Consider the following 8365-nt stretch of genomic DNA (forward strand, 5'->3'; position numbering starts at 1 on the left):
TATATATAGATATATATACTAAATATACATGAGGTGTATATATATACATATATGAATATATATATATATATGAATATATATATATACATATATATATATATATACATATTGTGGAGTGTGGTCTGTGATCCAGAGATGAGAGTGACACACTCCAGTTGCACTCGTATTTAACCTTGTATGGCACCACGTTTCCCCTGCGCAAGACTACTTTAGTCATCCTATTTTCATTTTTTTATTTATTATTATTTTTTAAAATCATTATAACTGCCTAATGTTATCGTTTACCTGTTCTGCTTATGTCTGTTACATGTAATTTGCTTTTTAAGTCTTGAATTTTATCACCTACTCTTAAAGGTGTCACTTTATTGTAGATTTAACTTACTACGCGGTGTCAATGACATGACACGTCATTTTCTGCCAAGGCATTTTGTAAATGTTTTATTCTAAATCTTTTATTATAAGTTTTGAATACCTATTTTATTGCTTTATATATTTGTCTTGTGTCTTTTTATTATTATTACTTGGGTCTTTCATGTCCTGCGTTTTAATCTTTATTTTATTTATATTCGTTTTTTTTATTGTTTTTTTTTATCCATATAGTGTTTTACTTTGTTTTTGATGTGTGTATATTATTGGCTAATGGTTTTATCACGTATTTTATTTGATTTCTATATTATTGTAAATTATTTTGAGAAATGTTTCGTTTATTTTGTGACGTCACGAGTCCACGACAGTCCGCGACTTATGACTAGAGACAGTTTAACTTTCTCGATTTACCTGCTGAGCCTCTTCAAGGACGTATTTGGTCACTGTTAAGTTCATTTTACTTTTATTATCTCTTTTTAATGAAGATTTCAGTAAGTTTTGTGTTGTTTTAACTAATGTCCATTATTTTATCTTATTGTTTTTACATGTTCTTTATCTGTGTTTTTACCTCTATCACTTTTGCTTTTACTCTTTTATTGCTTTTACTTCAGCTTTTACTCAATCTCTATTTAACGATTTCAGGTAATTTTTTGTTTTTGTTTTTTGTTTTTAACTATTGCTTCTGATTTATTTCCGCTTTTACTGTTTTTGTTGCTTTTACCTGATCTTACCTGTGTTTTATTTCATTATTCTTTCGCACTTTGCTTCTCCCACAACTACTACTACAACTCCTGCTGCTCCCACTACTACTACATCTACTACTCCTGCTTCCACCACTACTACTACGACTATTACTGCTATTATCTCTCCGCTTACTGCTACTATCTGTTTATTTTATGTATGAAAAGGACTCTGACTGTTTTCAAGCACTGCCGGTAAATAATATCTGTGGAAGCAATAGTCCATCTATTTCCGAAACACCTGGAATTCTGGCCACTCGCTTCCAGTTTGTTTTCTTCCTTTCCTCACGAGGAGTGAACGGGACCCCCTTTGTCTCTTCATACTTGGTCCCTAAGAGTGTTCCGGCTCCTCTTTCGCAGATGACACCTAGCCTTGAGCTAGAATCTTACAATAAATATGTATACATGTACAAACACACACACACACATAAATATATATATATGATATAAATGTATGTATAAATACATATATATACATATACATTTATACACACATATACAAAATGTGTGTATTTGTATATATACATATGTGTATGTCTATATATATATATATATATATATATATATATATATGCATATATATACATGTACATAAATAATATATATATATATATATATATATATATATATATATATATATATATACATATATATGCATATATATACATGTACATAAATAATATGTATATATATATATATATATATATATATATATATATATATATATACATATATATGCATATATATACATGTACATAAATAATATATATATATATATATACATATATATACATGTATACACACACACACACACATATATATATGTGTGTGTGTGTGTGTTCTTACCTAGTTGTTCTTACCTAATTGTTTCAATCCAGGAGAAGAGCTAATCTCAGACGATCCCGTCTGCTATATTTATATTATAATATAACTTTTTAAAATGATGCACATTTTTGGCACACACAACGTTATATGGAAGACTGTTCCATGTTTCAATAGTTCTGTTTGGGAAACAACTTCTTGACATCTTTCTCGCCTCTTTTTACTTTCAATTATTTGCTGTGTCCTCTCGTCCTTCTTGTGTTCAAAATGATAAAGTCATTTTTGTCTAACTTCACCCTCCCTGTAACATAGTTGAACATCATTATCATGTCACCTCTTTTTCTTCTTTCTTCCAAAGTAGTAAGTCATTGTTTGTAAGAACAAACAATGACTGAACTTTCTCATTAAGGATTTCACATATTTCCTCTTCCTTAGTATAAACGATGTTACTGTCTTTGTTAGCGCTAATTTGATCCCCACTACTACATAAATTGTAAGTCTAAAAGTAAAGAAGATGTTTGATTGGTTTGTACATTTATTGATCTGATTTCGCCTCCCTCGTGGTTTAGGTATACTCATTTCTTCCTACTTTACCCCCCTAACGGAAGCCGCCTTGAGGTCCCAATAAGCTGGTGAGCCGGACCAGAGGGCTACCCATACTGGAGGGGTCACCAGTGAGGGATGAGACAAAATGACTTCCTGGTGCACCCACCCCTGGTTCATTCCATCTTGGGCCAGGGAGAACTCTTCCACGTGTCTTTGCCGTGCGTGGCGTCCCGTATTATCAGGAGACAGGAGTCCTGGAGGTTGAGTGATGCTTCACACTGCGCCCTGCAGCTAGCAACACACCTCCTTGGTCCTCTATTCTGGTTAGCCGGGTGGCTTGATCAAGGCCCGGTCAAGTCATTCGGCTGGTCAAATATGGCTAGGTTCAAGCAGGCACTGTCCAGTCGGTAGAGCACAGGTCCCGCGACTACCATCAGCACTGTAATAGTGATTGTGTATATTTCTTCACTACCCCTGTGGCTGTTGGGAATATTTGCGTCCCAACTATAGCTTCCCCTCGTTGGACTCCATGGTGGTGGGGGGGGGGTGAGGGAATGAAGATTTATAATTTGTATGATTTCTGCAAATTTACAAAGAACTTGCTCTCTCCCTGACGACCTTCGCAATCCCCCAGCCAATCCCTTTGGAACCTTATCAGATTCCAAAGTGCAAGAATGGGAATCATAATGGTTCCCCAGCTCCCAAACCAGGTAAGAAGGAGAAAAGTCCTCCTCAATCCATCAAGGAAATCTTACCTGGTAAATATGAAAGTGTATCATATAGTAAATTTCTAGTAGTGAAGACCATTGATGGTGTATCTATCATGGATCTTGATATTTTTGAAGTACATCGGAAGATAGTTGAGGTATGTCAACGTGATTCTCGCATCACCCCACAGCGAGATGGTAGCCTGATAGTTGAGGTTTCATCACCAGACGAGAGTGACCGTCTGTGTGCAATATGCGACATTCCTGGGGCTCAAGTCTCATGTTCTTCTCACAAAAACCTCAATCAGTGTAAGGGAATTGTCTTTTCCCGAGACCTGATGAGGTATTCTGAGGAGAAACTGTTAAAAGAACTAAAGAATTTTAATGTAGTGGCAGTAAAACGTTTTAAGAAGAAAGTTGATGGTTTGGAACAGTCGACACCAGCTCTTCATCTAACTTTTGAATCTTTAGTCCTACCTGAATCAGTTAAATTGGCATGATACCACCTCAAGGTAAAGCCATATGTGCCCAACCCTATGCGGTGCTTCCACTGCCAGGGTTATGGTCATTGCGCCCACACTCGCTGTTTTAGGGAAAATGGACAACCAAAGGTATGTGTGAAATGTGGTACAACAGGTCATCAAGGAGATAACTGTCCAGGTCCAATATGCTGTTCTGCAGAAGACAAGCGAAGTGCTCGTATGCTGCTTGCACAGCCGGGTAAGACTTTTGCCTCAGTTCTAGCCCATCCTCCTTCCCGCCATCCCTTACCCTCTAAACTTCTAACACCATACACACTGTCACTACCTTGAAACCTCAGTCCGCAAATGCTGAAAGTGCCTCTGGTGAGTTGTTACACTAGAAATAGAGTAGGAGTGAAGGGTCTATTGAGGAGACTCCTCCTCCCAAAGTAAGGTCTTTGGAGTCATCAGTTAAGGCTCCAGAGGCCTCAACGGTGACAGCCTCAGCTGCCACCACATCCACAGGGGCCTCTGCTGCTAGGCAGAATCCCCCTGAAGTAAAGGCTCAGGTACACCCTTTGCACAGGCAGAGGAATCCTGAGCCTGTTCAAAAGACTCTTCATAGAGTCGGGTCTTTGGAGCCACTAGGCAGGGCTCCTGAGGCCACCACATCCACAGGGGCCTCCGCTGCTAGACAGAATGTTCCTGAACCGAAGGCTCAGGTCCGTCCTTTGCCAAAGCAAAGAAATTCTGAGCCTGTCCAAAGGAAGCCTGTGGAAACTAGTTCCACAGTTAAACAACCCATCAAAAGGTACTCCCAAGATGCTGGAAAGGGACAGCCTAAAGGTGTGGGGCGGGCCTTAACCACAGGTGCTGCCAAACATCTTATGAAGTAGTTTGTCAACCTGAAGAACTGGATACCCTAATCCAATGGAATTGTCAGGGAATTCATGCAAAATGGGAAAAACTGCAACATCTGATAGCTTCATGTAATCCAGTTTGTGTATGCCTACAAGAGATTATGATCAGGGAAAATCGTCCAATTTCCCTGAGAGGATTCCAAGTTCAAGCCCATTATGGGACCTTTGATAATGGACCTCATTGAGGAGTAGCAGTGATGGTACGTCAGGATATTCCCTTCCAGGCCATCCTCCTGCAGACGACACTGCAGGTGAAGGCTGTGAGAATAGGCTTGACACGACTTTACACTGTTGCATCCATCTACCTCCCTCCACATTATCTCAACAAAGATGATTGGAAGATTTACTTGGGCAGTTGCCTCATCCATTTCTACTCTTGGGAGACTTCAATGGTCGGCATCAACTCTGGGGAGACACTTTGAGCAACCCTCGAGGAAGGGCCTTGGAGTCTTTGTTCTCAAGAGTAGATGCAATTTTATTGACCAGTGACGTACCCACACATTTCCAGATTCAAACTGGGACATTCTCCAATATTGACCTGTCAATTTGTACACCTGACTCACACAGTTGAATATCACTTGGCAGGTCATGGAAGACTTACATGGAAGTGACCAATACCCAATACTTTTGGAGGAGGTGAATGGTATTCCAGCCAATGGAGTGCAGAGATGGCGACTTGAACATGCAGACTGGGATCTTTTTAGATCAACTGCATTATTACAAGGAGCTGTGAATGATTTCCAGTGTGTTCAAGATGCTGTTGATCACTTTACATCACGAATTCACCTTGCAGCCTATTCCCAGAAGTAGCTGGCAGTACCGTCAACCTCCGGTACCATGGTGGACTGATGAATGTCAACAAGCTGTCAGAGCAAGAAAAGCTGCATTAAGGCAGCAGAACTCAAGAGTAGATGCAATTTTATTGACCAGTGACGTACCCACACATTTCCAGATTCAAACTGGGACATTCTCCAATATTGACCTGTCAATTGGTACACCTGACTCACACAGTTGAATTTCACTTGGCAGGTCATGGAAGACTTACATGGAAGTGACCAATACCCAATACTTTTGGAGGAGGTGAATGGTATTCCAGCCAATGGAGTGCAGAGATGGCGACTTGAACATGCAGACTGGGATCTTTTTAGATCAACTGCATTATTACAAGGAGCTGTGAATGATTTCCAGTGTGTTCAAGATGCTGTTGATCACTTTACATCACGAATTCACCTTGCAGCCTATTCCCAGAAGTAGCTGGCAGTACCGTCAACCTCCGGTACCATGGTGGACTGATGAATGTCAACAAGCTGTCAGAGCAAGAAAAGCTGCATTAAGGCAGTTGTAACGACGCCCAAGCGATGTAAGCTTGATCCAGTACAAAAAGACCCAAGCCAAGGCCAAGCGAGTGCTAAAGGAGGCTAGGCGGACATCGTGGAGACAATATGTCTCCTTAATTAACTCTGGGACCCCATTAGCATGGGTATAGGACAAGGTGCATAAGATCGCTGGAAAGAGCACATCCATATCACCACCTGCTCTGAAAATAGATGGTATAATCCTGACAGACAAAACAGATGTTGCAAATGAGCTGGCAAAATCCATGGCAGAGATCTCCTCTGGAGCATCTTACACTGCCCGATTCTCCACTCTCCGGGCTGAACAGGAACGACACACGGTGTCGTTCTTCAGTAGCACTGCAGCAGAACTTCCATACAACTTGCCATTTTTGCGCAAGGAGATGGACTCTGCTTTGCAGCTCTGCCGTAAGACTGCCCCAGGAAATGACAATATTCCATACCAAATGAATCTCACTTACCGGAGAGTTCCCAAACGTTCCTGTTGGATCTATTCAATAGGATCTATAGGGAGGACACAGTGCCATCCACATGGAAAGAAGCTATAATCATTCCTGTACAGAATTCCTACACACAGCGACGTCATATGTTAGCAGTCTTCTTTGACCTTGAAAAGGCTTATGATACTACTTGGAAGCATGGCATACTCATGAAGCTGTATGACAATGGTTTAAGAGGAGCATTGCCTACATTCATACAAAGCTTCCTTGCTGACAGGAAGTTTAGGGTGAGGGTGGGAAACAGCTTCTCTAACCTGGAAGACCAGCTAGAAGGGGTCCCACAAGGGACTGTCTTAAGTGTGACCCTGTTTGCCATTCCTATAAATGACACCGTAAAGGTCGTTATATGTGCTGTCTCATGTAGTCTGTATGGGGATGACTTTACACTTTACTGCTCAGAAGAAATCTTACAGGATGTGCAAGGACACATGCAGACTGCAATTAATATGGTGGTGCAATGGACATACCATGGGTTCAAATTTTCTCTAAGCAAGACCATGGCTATGCATTTCCACAAACGGGGAAAATTCCATCCTTCCCTCTATTTAGGAGCAAACCCATTGCATTTTGTCCAAGAGGTTAAGTACTTGGGTCTAAGTTTTGACTCAAGGCTTACATGGGTGCCTCACATTAAACAGTTAGAGGTGAAAGCTACAAAAGTGCTTAGTATTCTGCGGGTGCAGACCGTACAACGCTTCTGCGGCTTTACCGAGCGCTTATTCGTAGTAAACTTGACTATGGATGTGAGGCCTATTCATCTGCAACTCCCACTGTACGACATTGTATACTGATTCGAATAAAACAACAAATAATTCTGTAATTATTGTTTTACTTTTCATAACATCCTTTCAAAACTCCGGCATTTGATTTGCCCCACCCTGTATGATCAGTTACAGTCTGGAAGAGACAAAATTCATTTATGACTTCTAGTAATTTTGCAGTCCACGAATCTGGTTGAGCTCTGGGATCGAAACTTTCCGTCAATTTTGCTATTAAAATCCCCTGTTACACGAATTTCTCTTGCATTAGTTTCCGAAAGTTGTAGCACATCTTCCAGGCTCTTGAACGTTTTTGGTAAGTTTCTTGTGACCGCACCGATGTATGAGGTGGCATGTATACTGTGGTTATTATATTTACTCTGTTTTCCTCAACTGTCTTTAGCTCTACTATGGAATCTTGTTGAATCTCTATCTCCTTTATATTAATTCCTTTCCTTGTTAATGTCCTAAAGTTACATCGTCTACGGAGGGATCCAGTTTGGATTCATTGAGGCATATTACATCTGGTTTATTACTTTCAGTAACTGCATTTAGTTTTAGTAACTTCGAACATAAACCATCTATATTTGTATATAATCTTTCGGTATTCATTTTGGCTGCAAGGCAAATGATTGTCTGTCTTTACATTTTGGTCCGATAGTGAACCTGTTTTGCTCGGAGGCCGCTCACCCTCCAAACGAACAAGTTTTTTTCTTGTCCTTTGTTCGTTTTTGTTTTTTACCCCTTCCTGTTTTTCGTACAGTATTTCTCTGACTTTGGTCATAATTTGTCTTATCCATATTTCTTGCATTCTTCATGTGTGGCAAGGACTTAAGCTTTCTTTATTACATCACTTACCATTTGCTTATTCACAAATGTCACCTTTCAAGGGCGTTTCTTTCCCTTATCGAACAATCCTAACCCCCTGCGGGTTATGATATTCTCCGAGAAATCGGGATTTATGGCCTTGAGAATATTGACAATTAATTTTTCATTCCATCTTCTTTATTTCCCAATATGACTATGTCCTTGTTTACATCAGCCAAATTTGCAATATTCCTTGTGTGTTACCCAAGATGTCACTTAAATTCTTTTTTCTTTACCGTCTCTGCAAGCTGTTTATTTCTTCCTTTGTGATCTTGATGTCTTTTTCTAACTATTTTTCCATTTCATTTACAGTTTCCTTTACT

Source organism: Penaeus chinensis, chromosome 23 (assembly GCF_019202785.1).
Source record: "Penaeus chinensis breed Huanghai No. 1 chromosome 23, ASM1920278v2, whole genome shotgun sequence".
Taxonomy (NCBI): domain Eukaryota; kingdom Metazoa; phylum Arthropoda; class Malacostraca; order Decapoda; family Penaeidae; genus Penaeus; species Penaeus chinensis.